General features: G+C 40.0%; 1 long non-coding RNA gene across 1 annotated transcript; it reads right to left on the reverse strand.

Moving 5' to 3' along the window:
- Nucleotides 1–43: 43 nt before the first annotated feature.
- LOC104003162 (uncharacterized) lies at nt 44–18,447 on the reverse strand. The gene is made up of 3 exons (XR_675707.4): nt 18,261–18,447; nt 11,103–11,232; nt 44–2,800 (listed from the first exon to the last, which is right to left on the reverse strand). It is a non-coding gene; the product is annotated as an uncharacterized LOC104003162 (long non-coding RNA).
- Nucleotides 18,448–19,104: the final 657 nt, after the last annotated feature.

Consider the following 19,104-nt stretch of genomic DNA (forward strand, 5'->3'; position numbering starts at 1 on the left):
ACTTAATAGAATCATGGCATTTGAGCAGGAAATTCAAAGGAATGGCAATCAAACAAGAGGCTTATTTTATTTTTTGAGAGAAAATTTTACAAATTTCATCCTCAGTGGTAGAAACAGTTTTGTTGGCTTGACTGCAGCTGTGATAAACAGAGCACTCCTTGCTGTTTTGCATGTAGATGTTTATGCATGACCAGGGAAGTGCTGAAGCATTCCTCGTTAACTCACACACCTACAGCTTTCATAAAATCTAAGTGAAAACAATCAGTGCAAAAGGTTTGAATTCTGAGTCATATATCAGCATTCTCAACCCAAGCTCCACATCATTTAGTGAAAATGCTGTTATTTCTTTGTAAAACATTACTGTTTTTTTTACCTGCCTCTATTTTTCCATAAGCATTGTTTCTCCCTGCATCTAAGGAAGAATTTGGTATGATGGAAAGCACTTTATTATTCTTTTCGCTAAACAAAATTGGGTTGACTCCACTGTTTACAGTTTGTATGGCTGGGGCAAGGTATCTTACCTGTTTTCTACTGTAAACTGGATACAACCTCAGAGCCTTTCTCTGAGGAATGAGAAGTCAACATGTGTAAAGCGCACGGGATATCATAGTGAATGCTCTATAAATGATTTCTCTCTGGCTTTTTTTTTTTTTTTTTTTTGGTCTCCTAACTTATCTATTCAAGCTTTTATTTCATTTTGATTCTCAGTTCTGTTTCTCAAATTTCAGATCAAGGATGCTTTAGAAGTAGAAGTAGCCTATTACAACATTCATCTTATGGGCTCCGGGAAAACACCGGGTGGGGCCACAAAGCTGAAATGATTTCCCCAAGATGAGACAGAGAGTCTCAGAGCCAACCCATGGTTCCTGATTCTAAGACTAGTGCTCTTGCCATTAAAAAAATTCAACTGTTTCTTTAACTGATTAGCAGAATTTATTTCAAGACTGCTTTGCCTAAAATTATCTATAAGACAGTTACATAAGCCTTTAACTCTAATTTCTTAATACCAATCCAGGATCTTTTCAGTTACTGGAGCTTCACTGTACTGCTATCTTTAGGGTACACGCCAATAAAAAATATTTGTCAGAGGTTATTTACAAGAAGTTCTTTTGCTACTTTGGTAATAAATTATTCTTAGATCCTTAGATCATACGCAGTATGGGCCAACCCTTAGAGCAATTATCACAACCACAAACTCTTCTAAAAACTGACATAGCACCTGCTGAACAAGACTGCCTTAGGAAATTCCTTATCCATTCTTTGGCTACAATTCCCTACTACATTTTGGCCTTGGCTAATTGGACCAGAGGGTGAACACCTGACCAAAGGCAAACAATCCATTGGCTGGTCAGCATCCTATTAGGAGGCCTGAAATGAAAGCTTTGACCAATAAAAATCAAGATAACAGGTCCAATTAGATTCCATCTCAGAGTGAAAAAGAGCCAAAGTCAACTCGTTTCTAACAAATGCTGTGATCCACACTTCAGATTGGAGTCTGTGAAATATGCACCAACTTCAAGACAATTCCGTGGTAAAACTGGAAAAAATTAGTCATTAAGACATTAGCCAGGATGTTAGTGGTATGAGAGGATATAAACATGCAGCCTTGAAATTAAAATACATGGCCTTTAGGCTTTGACCTAGATATCTCAACAAAGTGAACAAAGAATAGCATTAAAAGTAAATAAAAGATTGAGGCAGGAGGATAGCTTGAAGTCAGGAGTTTGAGATTGGTCTGTGCAGTACAGCAAGACCTCGTCTCTACATAAAAATGTTAAAATTAGATACAAATATAAGCCCGTAAATAATCTTTGATCTTAAAATTTCTAATTTGGAAAAGTGTCATTTGTATGGTGTTCTATATTATTAACGGTTTCAAACTTTAATCAGAGATATCTTTCCTTTTCAGGCAAAGCACACACCATGAAAGATACTGCTAAAAGTTTTTAATATTGCCAGTAATATTATCAAGGTAATTAAAGGGCTTATAATAATATTTTGTAATAATGTCTGAATATCTTAGTGATTAAATTTGGAAAAGTCAAACTAGATAGAGAATGACACTGAGAAGGGTAGATAGCACAGGGTCCAAGGTCAGGCGTGGTTCAACAATTGTCCATAGAAAGTCTTTGTTTTCATCAGGATATATGAGTTGGAAAATTTCGTGATCGTGGATGAAGTTTTCTTTGTACTTTCATGAAAAACTACCATTTAAAATTTGGCAGATGTTTAAAAATGATGATTTTTTTAAAACTACCATACCAGACAATGTCATTTGTAAATCGATGTGTAATTAAAACATTTTGAAAAGATGCCCATACCAGACCTCCAGATTTTCTCCACATTTGAGTAACTTGGAATTTGATTTTCTGCATAGCCTGTTAGCCATTTTGACTGAAAGAGGACCACACCAAAGGCAAAGGCTGGTTGTTTCAGTCCAGAGATGTGCCTCCATAGAAGAATTACTTTGAACAAATCTTAATAGATTTTAGGAAAATATTTTAAAAATCAACTGTTGGAGAATTTAACTATTTTCATATGAACAGTTTATTGCTTGATTGTTTTTCCCTTCTTATTCTTCTATGTGGTTTTATGCAGAAGTGATCTGGTTGTAAAATATGAAGAGATGGCAATAAACTCATTTGGCATTATTTGGATCAAGCAGCTGGTTGACTTAAATCAGTTATATCACTTCTCTCCACCTCCATGCGAAGCACTGGTCCGGACCACCATCTCCCTCACCTTGGTTACTACAGCAGCTCCCAGCTGGTCTCTCTGCTCCTCTTCTCACTTCTCCAATCTATTCTCAATGAAGAAGCACAAATGAAAAAATATTAATTGTATCATGTCACTCGCCTTCATTCATTTAATGAGCCCTAATCACAACTCTTTAGCTTCCTGCCACATTCAGAGTAAAACAATTTCCCATTCTGGCTTTTAGGGCCATCCTTGATCTTGCCCTTGACTCTTTCCAATCTTGACTCCTCTTTCCCTGGGTCACAATCCTCTAGCCCCACTGGGCTCCTCTCATTCCACCCCTGGAGCACACAAGCTTTTCCTCACCTCAAGGCTGTGCACATGTTCTTTGCTCTCTCTACTGATAGTCTCTCCCTCTCCTCTCCTTTTTTTCTCAAAAAGAAACCCCTCTTCTTTTCAGGATAATGTCAACTCTTCAAGTAAGCCTTTAACACCCAGCTAAAAGATCCCGTCCATCTCAGTCCCTTGCTGGTTATCTTCCCAGCGCATATCACAATTAAGAATGGCTCTATTGCTTTATTGTGTGTTATCCATGGGAGCTGACAAATGTCTGTCCTCTTAACTCGTATCTACCCAGCATCCAGCAGAGTGCCTTGCCCATGGTAGGTATCTAATAGGTATTTTTTGAATTAATAAGTGAATGAACAAATGATATTTCTTTCTGAAATCTTTGTCATCAATCTAATCTGAAGATTGGGGATATTCTAAATACAGTTTAAATAGCCTTATATTTCTTATTCTCAGAAAATGGCCAAGATATACTTCTGGGGCTGAATGGCTAGACCTGTTTTCCTATGGGAGGGTATGGGGATTCTAGCCATGTGAGATAGCCCATATTTTCCATCTTGTGTTATGCCAGCACTCAGCAGTTTTTATCCCAGTCTTAGTATAGCCCTGAAATCATGGGAGAATATGAATACAGTGAAGTTCAGATGGAGGGTGGCTCAGAGTAGGTTCCCTGGACTAGAGTCCAGCAACTAAAATCCAACTAGTCAGGCCAATGGCAAATGGGCAGCTCCTGGGCACCATGCAGGTTGCTGCAAAGAACTCAGATTGAGTTTAGGAGCTACTCAGAGGAACCTGGAACACAACACCGCATCAGCTTGGAGAACACTTTCAAATGCTGAGAGCTTTCCTTACTCCAAGGGCATGTTTGTGAGCTATACTATCCAACCCCCTAACCCCTCATACTTGGAGAGATGTAAATCTGAATGGCACTTAAGCTCTTTCTCTCTCGTGGATATAGACTGAGATCTTCTATGAGCAAATCATTTTCTAAAGAGGTATGTCATTTCATAGTTTCTTCCTAGATTTGAGGGGATGATGCTATCAATTGTCTCTTAGACTTTAGAAGAGAGTAGCCTAAGTTGAAGAGTTGCTTTTGTCATGCTAACCAACAGCCAAAGCAGCAGGACTTGTGTGATTGAGGGGAACTTCAGGCAGCCCAGGAGGTGCAGGAGTTTATATTCTCTCTCTGTGGCCTACTGAAAGGACTTTCTGATACATACACCTCCAGGGGAGTGGATAGAGTTTATCACATAAACGCCTCTAGGGAAGATTACTTAGGTAAGACTGGAAACTCAGAGGATCTGAGTAGGGCCAAAAGCCAGAAACTGGTACTCTGAATTATAATCCAGATGTCCAGTGGGAAATGCAGCTTGGGAGAGACCTACACAAAAGTCCTCCAGCAATTTTGTAGTTTTTGGATCGTTTACTTTAACAAGCTCTTCCCCCACTGCACTCCCACCTCTACCTTTGTTTGTTCAACCTTTCCTATATTGACTTTAAATTAAAAATAAATTTTACAAAACATAACACAATAGAGATTCGATGGCTAAGTGATCACACAGCACTTGCCCCAAAGAATGAAACAATTAAAATCCCGTCAGTCTTGATAACGTTTTGTACCGTGATGCTAGACTTCCTGTTGCTTTGACCTCTCTCCTTCCGGCATCCTGTCCGGGGACAGAAATGACACCACAAAGGTTTCCTGTGCCTGTCCTCTCCACTTCTGACCCCTCACTACATCCTCTCTCCATCTATTTGGAGAGCAATGATTTGGTTCCTTTGGAATTCCTCCCAGTTCATATATTTGATGACACTTGTTGCTAATTTGGGATGCCAACAATGCAGGCAAAAGCCCGGGCTGAGCTCATACCAGCCTTTAGCCTCCTACGCCACTAGCATACTGGCAAATTGGAAATGCAATATTCTTAGCTATTTTTGGTCATAATTTGTTGTGGGATCCCTTCTCACTGCAGTCTTCTTGAGTATCCTGGATATCTGAAATAAACTAATATCTTAAACTCTTTTAGATACTTTTTCTGTGCCCACTCATTTTGAAAACACCTCTTGAAGTATCATAAATCAGCGTCCTCCTGTGCAACTGTGGGAAGGGTCCTCTGGACAGAGGCTGAGGTCAAGGACTCCAAGTCTGGGACCAAGGAGCTACCATCTTGCTATTTGCCCTGGTGCCACAGGAGCCTTCCTTTTCTTCCCCAAGCATCTCATGTCTGTAGAATTAAGATGTCAGCCCATTGCATAACAGCCAATGGCCAGCCATGCTTAATGCTGTGGTCTGCAGAGCATTCAGTACATTGTTGCCAGCCAGAAGATATTAAATACAAGTCATGACCATACTACCATAGAATAATAATTAAAAGAAGATGAGTTCTGTTGCCTTCATGGTACTCTCCTCCCCATAATTTAGCAGCTGATGGGATTGGGAAGCCAGGCCAGGTACAGAAATGGGGCCCCAGGTGCTGTCTGCATACCTTCCCTGCACCATGAGGCCTTGGTTCTGAGCCCTGTGCTGTCTGCCTGCTGGCCAGCTGCCTGTGGACACCCACAGATGCCCCCCTGCTGCTCCAGACACACCACTGGAATTTATTCCCAAACAGCACATGTTGGGTTCACATTTTCATCCTCTTCCTTCTTAAGGTGAAATCTCCCATTTTTTCCTCTACTGAGAGACCCTACTAACTTACTTTATCTGAATCCACACCTGAACATGATCACTTACCTTTCAGAAGCCAAAAATTAATTACTGGCCTTGCCCAAATCTGCATATCCAGAGCCTAGAAATGCTAGAAGTATTTTGCAAAGTGTCTGGCACAGAGAAGGCATTGACTATGTGGCTTACTGAAGGGAGGGAAGAGACAGAGACAGGAGAGGGAGTAGGAAAGAGGGAGTGAGAAACATTCTAAAACCCAGAGACATTCTAATGTTAAGCCTTCCTTGGGTCATTGCAAGCCTTTCAAAGAGACCTACATCTAAGAGAAAACTATAATTTTACCACCTTATGTGGTTATGTGCTTTTATGACTATCAAAGATATGGAGATGCCAGGAAGAACAGATTGACAATAGCAGCAACAAAAGCAGTACCTAAGAGTTATGAGAACTTTTTGGGAGGCACTTTGAAATCTTTGACACGTGTGGACTCATTGAATTTCCAAAATAATGTCATGGATATAGTGAGTAATACTGTTATAGCTGTTTGATAGATGAGCAGATGGAATTTAGAGAGATTGAGTAACGTAAAAGTTAGGAAGTTGGAGGGGGTGGTGTTGAATTAGATGTCACATCTACTTAGGGGTTTCTTTAGGTCTTCTCTGAAGGTTCTATGACCCTTCTCCATGGTTCCAAGTTCTCAGAATGTGAAGAAGGCAGGCTCAGTGTCATCTTTTCCTGCTGTCTTAACTTGAATGCTTTATGATTTGATACCCTGAATCCTCTTTGCAACTCTACTTCGGTTGGGATCTCCTGGTGCCCAGCATACCTGTCTCCCTAATCCCGCAGCCTCCTGAAACAGCCACGTTCCTTCCCTGTATTGCCTCCTCGTCTTTCAGTGGGGGGTGATAACAATTCAGGCTCTTTCAGTTGGGTGCCATCAAGGCTTTTGTGAGTTGCTGCTATGGAGACAAAGCACAGGTACCGTTTCCATTTGCCACCAATTGCTATTAAAAGACAGGCACAGGATGGGAGCCCAAGATGTTCAGTGAATCAACCTGGAACTTACCCCTTTTTGAAAATTCTAATAGAGGGTAATTCATGCATGTTTGTTGGTGAGCCATCTGCCTCAGGGACCGAGCACAGGTTAGATAATTAAACTCAACCTGTTCCTGCATGGCTGTCTGACTTACCATTTACCTCATTTCAGACTACTCGCCTCCAAAAACCCACTCTCCAAACTGGTTAACTCATTGTTCCCCCAAAACACCTGTCCTGCCTTCTTATTTTTACTCATGCCATCCCATCCACCTGGAATGCCCTTACTTTACTCTCCCTTTCCAGATCCTTATCATTTGCTTCACAATATGTTCCCCAATCACCTTGCTCACAATGATCAGTCTCTCCCTTGGATTCCAATAGTAACGAATTCTATATAATTTGTCTGGTAATTAATCACGTGCTGCCTTACAACATTCTATTCTTACCTTAAACTGTTATTTAAATCTTTAATTTTAACATAACTGTTTCCATATGTTTGTCTTATTTCCTTAATTGGAATATAAGATCTTCAAAGGCAGGAGATATATTATATAATTGTATCCCCTTTAGTACTTGGTATGGGGCTGATTGTTCATCTTTCTTTTTTTTTTTTTCCTTTTTTTTTGGCAAGTGGACAGCCAAAATTATAAAATTTCAGCCAATTACTTTGGTAATAATAGATCAATAATAGTTAAACATGTATGAATGAGTAGAGAACGTGAGACACTTTCTAACCCAGAGAACTGAGGAATGAGCAGGAACAAGAGGACTTTTAGGAGTCCACTGGCCAGATCTCTTTCAGGAAGCTTTCAGTCTGCTTCCTTTCTTCCAAATGAAGACATATAATTCTAGAAAAATGCCTCCATAATTCTTCGCTTGTCTCTCTTTTTCTCTTCCCCATCCTTTCCACCTTGCAACATGCAACTTTATTTCTTCTCTTTTTCTTTCCTCTTGAGTACTCATAAAGACACGTCCTAATGCTTTTACTGTGGCTGTGACATCTTCCTTTGCTACTCAAGGCCAGGGACTTTGAACCCTCATTGCACAAATAAATAATTTAAAAGACCTTAATGAAATTAGTATATGTGGTAGACAGCCTCTGTGATGACCCTCAAGGACCCCAGACTCCTAATATACACACTTCTGTAGAGTCACATTCCTCAAGTGTGGGCTGGAACCAGTGACATGTTTTTAACAAGTGGAAAATAGCAAATGTGATAGTATGGCACTTTCCAGATAAGGTTCCAAAGAAACTTTGGTTTCTGTCTTGCCTGCCTTCCCCGCCTCCTTTCTCTGAGCCTTCCCTCTAGGGGAAGTTCCTCTAGGGAACAACAACTCATATGTTGTGAACAGCCCTGGGAAGAGACCCATGAGGCAAGGAACTGCCAGTCCAAGGGCCCCGAGGTCAGCTGTGGGAATGAGCTGGGAAGCAGATTCACCCCCAGTTGAGTCCTCATGGCCCTGGCCAACACTTCATGGTAGACCCTGAGCCAGAGAACTGAACTACACCACCGAGATTCCTGACCCACTCTAGCTGTGAGATTGAAAACATTAGATGTTTTAAGCCACCAAGTTTTCAGGTAATTTGGTATGCAGAAATAGATAACTAATACAGTATTTAATTATGGTTAACCATTCAGAAAACAGGCAGGATCATCTGAATGCCTCTAATGATGTTTATAACATTTTCCTTTTGTAAGCTTGAAAAACATAGATGGTTCATTTCAGACACAATAATTGAGTTGATACTAAGTGGTTGGTCCACTTGCTCCATGTTCTATTGTCTGTCTTTGATCAAAGTGAGTCTGGCTGATGATTAGCAATAGATCCAGAGCTGGGCCAAGATTTCACAGCTAGATAGATGTCTGATAAACTAAAGTGTGGAACAAGTCACTTAGCCTGCTGTAATTCTCAAGATGATCAGGGAAAAACTGGTATCCTCAGTGGCCTAGTCTCCAAAGTTCAGCAAAGTTCTAGTAATTACTCAGGAAAGAACTAAGCTTTTGCTTCACTATTTGAGATTGTACCTTCCCTAGTCAGGATAAATCTCACTTGTTTAATGGACAAACTGGGATCAGCAAACCATAGCTCATAGGCCAAATCTACACCACTGCCTGTTTTTGTAAATAAGGTTTTATTGGGACATGGCCACACCCATTTTTGGATATGCCTGTCGCTGCCTTTGTACAGCAAGGACAAAGTTGAGAAGCTGCAACAGAGTCAGTGAAAGCCACAGAGCCTAAATTTTTTATCATCTGACCCTTTGCAGAAAAAAAATGTGTTAGCCCCTGCTCTAAGACAGTGAATTGCACACTGTATTTGAAGGAGCACTGTTTCTACCAAATGGCATTAAATGTTACACGGGAAAACAATAGATAGGTTCCAAATGTTGGGAAATACCAGGTCATACAAAGTTAAACAAGTTGTTTGCTGCAGAATTTCTCTGAGCTCTTACTAAAGCTCCAAGAGGAGGACATGGAATGCTGCATGTTTTACAATTTTTTTGACCATAAAGCTCTTCATTTCAGAGAGCATCCCAAGAGACTAGTGTCCAATTTCCTGGGAAATGCTATTCTAGTGCTATGAGAGCAGCAGTTTTCAAAGCATTGACTTTGCAAAGTATGGAGTAGACATAAGCATCACCAATTTTTGACTTTTAAAAACATTCACAACAATTGGAAAATACACAAGGAAACGGCCTTACTAATCGTGAGCTCAGTATACAACGGACATTTGGAAAGTCAGATAAATATAAACATAAAGTTGCTTGCTAGTAGCAGGCTCTGTTTTTGCAGAGCCAGACACGCTCAAAAAAAAATCCTAAAGTTGAAAGGAGAACAACCTGATATTTTGCTTCAGTAGGTCTCAAATTTTCTACCACAGAGCCGCCATATTTCATGCCATGAGGTCTCTGCCTGGGAAGAAAGAGGGTCTAGGTTTTAACAGCCAATTTGGAAAAAAATATGGGTTTTACTACTAAAATTTACTAGTCCAACCTTTGTTCTAGAAATCAGGAACACACTTCTAGAGGGCCAAAAAGATAATGGTCACAGGTAGCCAGCCATGGACCAATGACCAAGGTTCAGACCCATGTTATAACTTTTTGCCCCACCATACTATCCTGCTTGTGGCCTGTGGGGCACATTTTCTGGATGACTGGCCAGGCTAGGGGCCTAGCCCATAAGCTTGGGAAACTGCTAGCTTACTCACAACCTTGTCTGAATCAGCACAGGATAGGGGAAAAAACACCAGAGTTTGGTAAGTTCAAATGAAGACAATAAATTACAAAGTAGGATGGAGAGTGAGATGTTTCCTATTGTCTCAGAACCATGGTCAAAGTCCAAAGGTGAGCTTGAGTTGTTGGTGATAAACATGTCTCCATAAGGTTTACTAGAGGCTCCATCTCTGAACTATCCCCAATGAAATTAAGAAAAGACTTGAGTTGGGGATGGGAGAGTGGTAACATAAAGTTGCTTGCTAATAGCAGGCTCTGTTTTTGCAGAGGCAGCCACATTCAAAAAAAATCTTAAAGTTGGAAGGAGGACAACCTGATATTTTACTTCAGTAGGTATTTGGTGAAGTGCATGCTAGTGAAGAAAGTTTTTTCTGTCATGTCTTTGTAGTTGTGGCTAGTGGTGGAGCCTCTCTCTCCTCAAAACCAAGTAAGGCAATCTCCAAGGGAATCCTGAATAGATGCTGAAGGTGACTCTAAGAGAGGTAGGCTGGCTGGATACATGCTAAACTGCAGATTTTGAGGTCTTCTCTGATGAGAGGAGTGGGGCATTGAGAGAGCATACTAGGAAATGAGGGGTAATGCACACTATCCTTTTTATTTCCTGATGCCTGCTGAGGTGAGAGGAGAGAAGGGTGTGTACTGGATATATGTCACCTGGAGTTTTGGGAAGGTGCATATTTGAGTATAGAAAATAGTGTTCACTTAGAGACCAGAGATTCCTGAAGGTAATTGCTCTAGGTCAGTAGCCCAAGACAGCAATGGCTCGTCATGCAATATACCTGGAAATGAGATATGGGCAGCCCCATCCCATTTCAAGGCTCTGTGGACCTGGGAAATACAAAAGAGGACTCCAGTGGCTCCCATAGCTCCATGGAAAGCAACATGGAAGCTGATGATAAGAGCCGTAGAACCATTCAGGATAACCACTGGACCAAGCAACAGGAGACCCAGCACAGACAAGGAGTTGGAGATGTTTATCACTGCTCAAGGCCAATATACAACTGCCCTCTCTGGTGGAGGTGGAAGTTCCCAGTGATGGAGGGGGCCAAGATGAAGCTGAATGCTGTCCCTTAAACACACCACTTCTATGGAGGCTGCCAATGAACTGAGAGCACCAACCTCAGAAAGGACTGGCCTGAAGCAGAGCTCGACCAGGACAGCTTCCTCCCACCACACACCAGTCCATCTGTTTCTCATCTGCTGACCATGCCACGATGGGCCAGAATAGGATCCAGGAGGCTTCTGAAGTCTAAAGAAAGGAGTTCAAAGAGAGAAGGAAAGATGTAAGTACACGAAGAACAAACCACCAACCTTCAAGCCACTGGAGTCACAGACTGGGGGAGTCAACACTTGTGGGGGAGAACACAAGCTCTGAATCTGATTTGAGACTGAAGTATCAAAATACAAAGGACTGAATCTTAAATAACAAAGTGAACTGTTCTAATAACCAAAAGTGACAGGAAAGTTAGAGGAGCAGGCCAAATTGCTGTTAAGGGAGTTACTTTCCAGCAGGAAAGGTGGGTCAACATATCCTCGTTGAAGGGGTTGTCATTGTATAAGTGTAAAACTGTTTCATTTTTATACCCATAACATGTTGAGACTCCCTAATAAATTTGTTAGGTAAGGTAAACACTTTGGACAGAACTTTAATGCTTTCATATTTCTACTGCTTTTCTTCCAAAGGATTCTGAAGGCAACATGCCAATATTCTCCCCATTCTGCAAATTAGCACACGGAGAGAGTGGTGTTGGTTATCAAAGGGACTCAATCTATCTACAGCCTTCTGTCTCATACTCATATCATGAGGCGGCTCACTCCCCCTCAGACCCAAATGTGATCCGTTTTTAATTGGGAACAGAACTTTTCAATACTTGAGCCCAAAACAAATTAAAAAGTAGAAGAAGGAGGAGGGGAAGGACAAAAAAAAGGTTTGCTTTTCCCCTAATTTGAGAATCTGTGATTTCTCACTGGTTTTATCAGTACCAAGATTTTTTTTGTTTTGTTTTGTTTTGTGGGTTTTTTTTTTTAATGATTCTTTTCTCTTTTTTTCACAGTTCTCTATTCAAGACTAAATTTATCTGCTTTAAAAAATCCATCTGGCTTTTGTGTTATGGAAGCCCACACAAGCCTGCACCAACCGTTCTAGAAGCAACAAAGAGTTATCAAATGGAGTAAGTTTCAAATGAAGGGACAGCAAGTTAATTAAGGCCTGAGTTTCTTAATAAGGAATGAAGCACAGTGGAGACTTGAATGATGCCAAAACACATGAAAGTTTCAAAGACTAAAACAGTTTGTGAGGAAGAAAAAAAGAAGTGACTTGGCCAATTTTTTAGGTTCTACCCCCAAAATAAATATATCTATTCCCATTTGTATCAACAGACAAATGTAAATATCACTCAAAGAATCTCAAACTAACATTAACATGAGAATGAAATATAAATAATTCTGAATGTAAAGCCTAAGTATAAAACATAGTATAAAAAATGTAAATATAATAAAACTAGGAATAACAACATTGCATTACATTGATTGTTAAGAGATTGTCACTGGTTTTCTTCAGAAACTTTAGGCAGATTTTCCACTTCTATACTATTCTTGACAAAGTTTAATTTCTTTCAACCAATGGATGAACAATGTCCAATAAAGTGAAACCTTTCTGCAAAAAAAATTATTTTATTCAAGTGATCCTGGTGCTAATGAGATGCATTGCTTTTAGGCTTTATTTTTAATATTTTTATATCAATGTTAATGGGCAAGAAAAATGGGGAAAATCTCTTAGGAAAGATCAATATATTTCTAAGTTATTGAAAAGCCTGTAGATTTAAAATGTGCGTAATATATTCCTGCTATACTGGCATGATCTAGGGAGAGGCCCTACTAAACTAAGAATTAAGGGATCTGAAAGCTCATTTCAATCCTGCCTCAGATGTTTTCAGGGAGATGCTTTAGCACATGGTACCTCAGTTCACTCCTCAGAACAAGGAAGCTGTTGATAGCCACACCAAATCCTGCATGCCTCTAGGAAATGAATCAAGAATTCATGTGTGAAATGTTTCTTTGAATTTTATAATGAAATGGCATCTTATAATTGTATGATATGGCAAAGTGAAATAAGGGTGTGGTTATGTTGAAACGTTTCTGTTTCTTTGGCTAAACCAAAGATAAACAAGCAACTTTTTCTGAAAGCAGACTTCCTTGGGGGAAAATCAAATTGTTGCAAATTATAGAAAGGGAGAGAAGACAGGGAGATGGATGGAGAATTTTGAGGAGGGCATAGACCAGACAGGCTCAAAAAGCTCAGTTACCATCCTGTTAAAATATAACCCACAAAATGTTACACCATAGCATTCTTCACAGCCATCTGCTTCTGCCATCAACTTTGATTCCCACAAACAGATTTCAGAAGTTGAATCTGGCCCTCAGTGAGTTTAGGAACATTCAGCAGGACTATCTGTATGTGATCAGAAAATTCACCAACTCTCTATTCCTGTCTCCAGAAACAATCTATCTCTCATCCTTTCCAATTAAGGCATAACATGGTCTTATAATTCCTTGTAGCTTTTCACATCCTTCACAGGGCCTAGCAGAAAATTTAAATATCGTTTGCACTCCCATCCTTTTCTCTCCATCTCCACTTCCACCCCTGCCCCCAGGCCTACCGTGTCAAGTCATCTTTCCTCAGCTGGATGACTGCAATAGCCTCCTACTGGTTTCCTGTCCTCCACTCTAATCTGTTTCCCACAGCCACAGTGAACTTTGTCCAAAGGAAATCAGATTGTGTACTCCCCTGCTTAAAACCTTCCAATGGTTTTGCATTGCACTCTAAAAAAAAAAAATCTAACTCCATGTAATAGCTGCCAAGACTTTATATGTCAGTTAGTCATTGCTGCATAACAAACCACCACAAAACTCCATGTCATAAAACCACAACAATTATTTATTTTTTATGTATCTGCTTAGCTGGTATAGGCTGGACGTGGGCTTATGCACGTATCTTTGGGTTGGTTGGGGTTCTATTTCACATAATTCTCCTTCTCTTACCCGCAGACCTTATGCTAATAAGCCAGTCTTTTAATGAGGATTTTTTTTTTTTTTTTTTTTTACAATATTGACAGGCAAGCATGATCTGGGAGTGGATTTACCCACTAGGCATAGAAAGCACAATGACTAGGGCCTGCAACACTTTTAGGAGTCCAGATAATTGCTTTAATTTTACATTATTTTAAAATCAGGAGGAAAACTTGAATACAATATTAATGCATATTTACAAATAAATTCACTAATATATTTGTCTTTATACCAATGCAGGTTTAAAATATATTTTTGAATTTTCTTTATGGAGGAAGTGGCCTGGAAGGTAAAAATGCTGAGGACCACAAAGCTCATAATGCAGCCTTGCACAATCCTAGTTAATCAAACTTGAAGCATAGAAAACTCATTGTTGGTTCTCTGTTCTCTTACTTAAGTAAGTCATGGAACATCATGAAATGTCAATTTCCTCCCTAAAATAACACGGCGGTAACTGGCAAGAGATTCGCCTATCCTCTATAAAAGTAGAGTACCCCAAACACTGGGTGATTCCTCCTTATAGTCATTAATTTGCTCTACCCTGGAACTCTTGGCTGGTTTTGCTTTTATGAGAGACACAATTTTAAAACAGTATTGTTCTAGGTCTGTCATTGCCACCATGGGTCATAATATAAAGGAACAATATGGAGAGTTACTTTAGTCCTGTGCAAAGAACAGAGGAAGACTTTATTCTCCAAAGTTTTATACCACTTTCCAGGAGTCTCCTTTACATTTTAATTCTATAAAAGTCCCATTCATATTATCAATTCTATTAGGTTTATAGAAATCTAATGCTGGCCAAACATCATGAGACTCAGAGGGGACGCAAAAATAGAAGTTACTGTTTGAAGAAGAGAAGCAAAACGACTCTTCCTCTGTAAAGATAGTTCAAAAGTAAGAACTTTCTTTGTCTTGCATAGTCTTGTCATTCTCACAAGAATAAATGTTCTTAGTGACCATCTATATATATAGTTATTCCATCCATTTTAAAAGAAGCTGTGTAATTTTTTTAGATCACTGTACATAATACATTCCAATGTTAACTGTGTCCTTGTGAAACTCTAAATTAGGTTTATAATCTTGAAAGTATTTTGACATAATTCTTTGCTTTTTTAATGGATAGTTAATTTCCTGTTTCCATGTAACCCTTGATGACTCTGTGAAAGCTTGGATTACTTTTCCTCTCTAGTTCCCAAACCACAAATGGGAAAAACTGAAATCCTGCAGTGGCCACATCAGCTACCTAAATATTTTCACAGATTCTGAAATTTGTTTCCTTGCTGAACTGGGAGAGAAACTTTCATAGCATTTTACCCTCTGGAATATAAAATTAATTTAATCTTATCTTTGTTTACACATACTTCTTGGTACCCAGCAGTCCTAAAATACCTCCACGGACTCCATAACAATATGACTTTTCATGGGCTCCACTTTTGGGGTGTCCATGTGTCTTGTGGCCCATGAATTGTAGAAAGCATTTCTTCTTCCCTAACTCTGAATCTCATTCCTAAAATTTCGTAAACTTAGGCCAGTCATCTATTCATCCCTTCATCATACTTCTGAGCATAACACTGAGATACATCTTCAAATAATACAGAGGGAGATTTTGGAACGCCCAAGCATGTCCTCTGTGGCATCGACTCCTGGGCAGGAAGCGTGGGTGGCCCGCTTAGGGTCACCTGTCAGGGTGTCTGGTCTAAAAGAAAAAAGGAAGAACAGGCTTGAATCTCAGCAAGGCGGCCTCTTCCTCTCAGCTGTCTCTTTCATTCTAAGGAAGGGGTCTCTGATTTACCTGGTGGAACTAAGGTAGTGGTTGTCAAAGACAGGCCCTGAGCCAACAGCGATAACATCACCCAGGAAGTCATTAGAAATACATATTATTGGGCTTCACTCCAGACTTCCCAAACTGGAAACTCTGAGATGGGGCCCACTGACCTGTGTTTTAACACTCCCTTCAAGTGATTCAAGTTTGAGAATCACGGGACTAAGATGTTTTTATTAAAACTGAAAGTTGAACCCACAAATTTTTCACTTGGCCCCACCAAGGCCTTATTCAAATCTGTGCTTCCTGGTCCCTATTAGATAGCTCTGTTGCAGGTGCTCGCTGCAACCTCTGCCTTCCTGGGGCACAGGTAGTGTCAGAAAAGGATCCTTGTAAGATGCATGCAAAGTCGGCTTCAGTAGCCTCCTGTATTTCCATTCAGGACTTCTATCCTTCAAATTCCCTTCATGAGTTTATGTTGTGCTCACAACCCCCAAATCTCAGTGGTTTAAAACCACAGGGATTATTATCAATCATACCACATGTCCAGTGTGAACCAGTGGGAGGAGGGAACCTCTGTCCATTACGGTGATTCCCACTGTGGGACCCAGGCTGGTACCAACTCATATCTTGCCTGTGAATGTGGCAAAGGAAAACAGTATGGCAAGGTACAGAGTGGCTCATCAAACTTCTGTTCAGAAGTGACACACAACACTTCCTCTCCCATGCCATTGGCCAAAGCAGATAACATAGTTATGCCTGGTCTCAATGGGGCACTAAAGTTTAATCCTACCCCAAGGAGAAGAAGTGTCTATTACCAAAAAATACTGCAATCTTACTCCATCCTCCAAAGGGCTATACCGTCAATGTAGAATTTCAGACTCCATGCTGGACAATGGAAAACCGTGTTTGTGTGTGTGTGTGTGTGTGCACACGCACTCACACACATGCACACACATGTGTGTGATGTTGAATGGATCCAGGATGAAGAGGGATTCTCTGGGAAACCTACTTCCTGTTGGCTCTTAAGCATAGTCATTGGGCCAATTTCATAAAGGACAAAAAACAGTCACATTGATGGAATGCCATCTAAGTGCTGGCTACTATGCCAGACCTTATCTATTCATATTCTCTCTCAAGCTTCACAGAAACCTTATGCAGGAGAGAAAGGAACTAACCTTGTTCAAAGAAGCCAAGGCCCAAAGCAATTTAGTAACTTTGCTGTAGTGATAGAGGATATGGTAGCACTAGGATACTAAGTTCTTGAGGACCCACGAAGCTCGATCTACTCCCAGGAAAATACAGAGCTGAAGGGGAGACGTCTCTCTCCCATGTAACAAAGAGAATCATTGATTCTTCTGCTGACCTGCATGTTTCTGGTGATCCCCACTGGTGCAGAATTGGCCTCTAGTCATGGTGTACAGATCAGTCTTAGTCCAATGTGATTGTTACAGGTTGAACATCCCAAATTCAAATCCAAAATCTGAAGTTAACCAAAATGTGAAACCTTTTTTTCTTCTTCAGAGACAGGTTCTCACTCTGTTGCCCAGGCTGGAGTGCAATGTGATATGATCAAAGCTCATTGCAGCCTTATACTCCTGGGCTCAAGTGATCCTCCTGCCTCAGCTTCCCAAGTAGCTGGGACTACACATGCACGTAACCACATCCAACTAATTTTTAAATTCTTTGTAGAGATGGGGTCTTGTTATGTTGCCCAGGCTGATCTTGAACTCCTAACCTCAAGCAATCCTTCCACCTTGACCTCTCAAAGTGCTGGGATTATGGGTGTGAGCCACAGTGCCTGGCTAAAATTCAAAACTTTTCGAGCATCAATATGATGCACAAATGAAATACTCACTGGAGCATTTCAGATTTCAGATCTTCAGATTTGGGATGCTCAACCAGTATAATGTAAATATTACAAAGTTTAAAAAAATTCAAAGTATTTCTCATCCCAAGTATTTCAGATAAGGGATACTTAACTTGTACTATCAAAGTGAAGCTGTTTATCCCCTATGAGTACAAATTTTCAGGGTTTTAATTGAGAAAGCAGTTCTTCAAATAAAAGTAGAGAAAATTTTGTTATTTTTACTAATGAATATCAAGAAGTCTACTCAAATCTAGAGTGTCCCTAGATGAATAAAACCAACAAACCCTAGCTGAATGAAACCATGAACTCTGCCATTTTAGAAAAATAAAATAAAATAAACCACACTTTATAGCTTTATTTGAGGGAAGCCCTTTGATTTACATTATTAGTGGTATATCAAAAGAAAACTTCTTTAGCTGTATTTCACCTTCAAAAGCACTGCACAACAAGCAGCAATAATGCACATTAGAGTGTATCACTGGTGGAGAAACTAAAAGGCAAGGATATCCAAGAAACAGAACCCTGCAAATCAGGTAACAAGCAGCTAACTTTGTCAACTCAATCCAAAAGTGCTTACCTCACTCAGAAATGGCACCAAAGCCCTTCATGCAAACGCATCATGAAATTATGTCGATGTGATGCTGAACTCAGCAGCTCCATCAGCAGGACACCAGCTGACTTCAAATGTCTCCCAAGAACACCATGAGCTAATGACCGTGAATGCTATCCAGGGTCAACCCCACAGCATCCCAGGAGACAAACACCGAAAGCCCAAGAAGGATGTAATCTTTCAAAGAGTGAGTCACACTCACTGAAGTGGCTATATGGCATAGAGACAACTAAATATTTATTGTTCTGTAATATTCAAACTGTCACCATTAGAAAACAATTTCCAAGAAATTTGTTGGTTTTTATTACCAAGCCCATTATAAGTACACTTGGAAGAGAAAAAGTCTTACTAACTGAGGAGAAATGCCACAATAACACAGCATTGTAGTACAATCATGCATTTTTCATTCAAGCCCTAGGAGTGACTTGTGTTAACATAATATGAGCTTGGAAGATCTCAGATGTAAGTTATGGAGCTAGCATAATCTCCAAGTCAACTGCCTATAACATATTCATTTCTTTACAAATTCTCTAAGAATGATAAATCCAGCCTGACTTTAATTACTATGGTATCTTTCTATATTTTCAATAACATACATATATAAATCCTAAAATCCAACAAATAATAAAGCAAAAATCACTGAATACACATACAGTGTACAGTTTTAGGGAATACTCTGAACTGGCTGATAGTCCTATCATTAGCTTGTTACGATCTACAAGCTCAGCCTATAATTTTTCCTTTACTGCACTTTAAACTCCCTCTCCATCTCAACAATGATGCTGAACGTGTTCATATATCACATACAGTA

Source organism: Pan troglodytes, chromosome 17, assembly GCF_028858775.2.
Source record: "Pan troglodytes isolate AG18354 chromosome 17, NHGRI_mPanTro3-v2.0_pri, whole genome shotgun sequence".
Classification (NCBI taxonomy): domain Eukaryota; kingdom Metazoa; phylum Chordata; class Mammalia; order Primates; family Hominidae; genus Pan; species Pan troglodytes.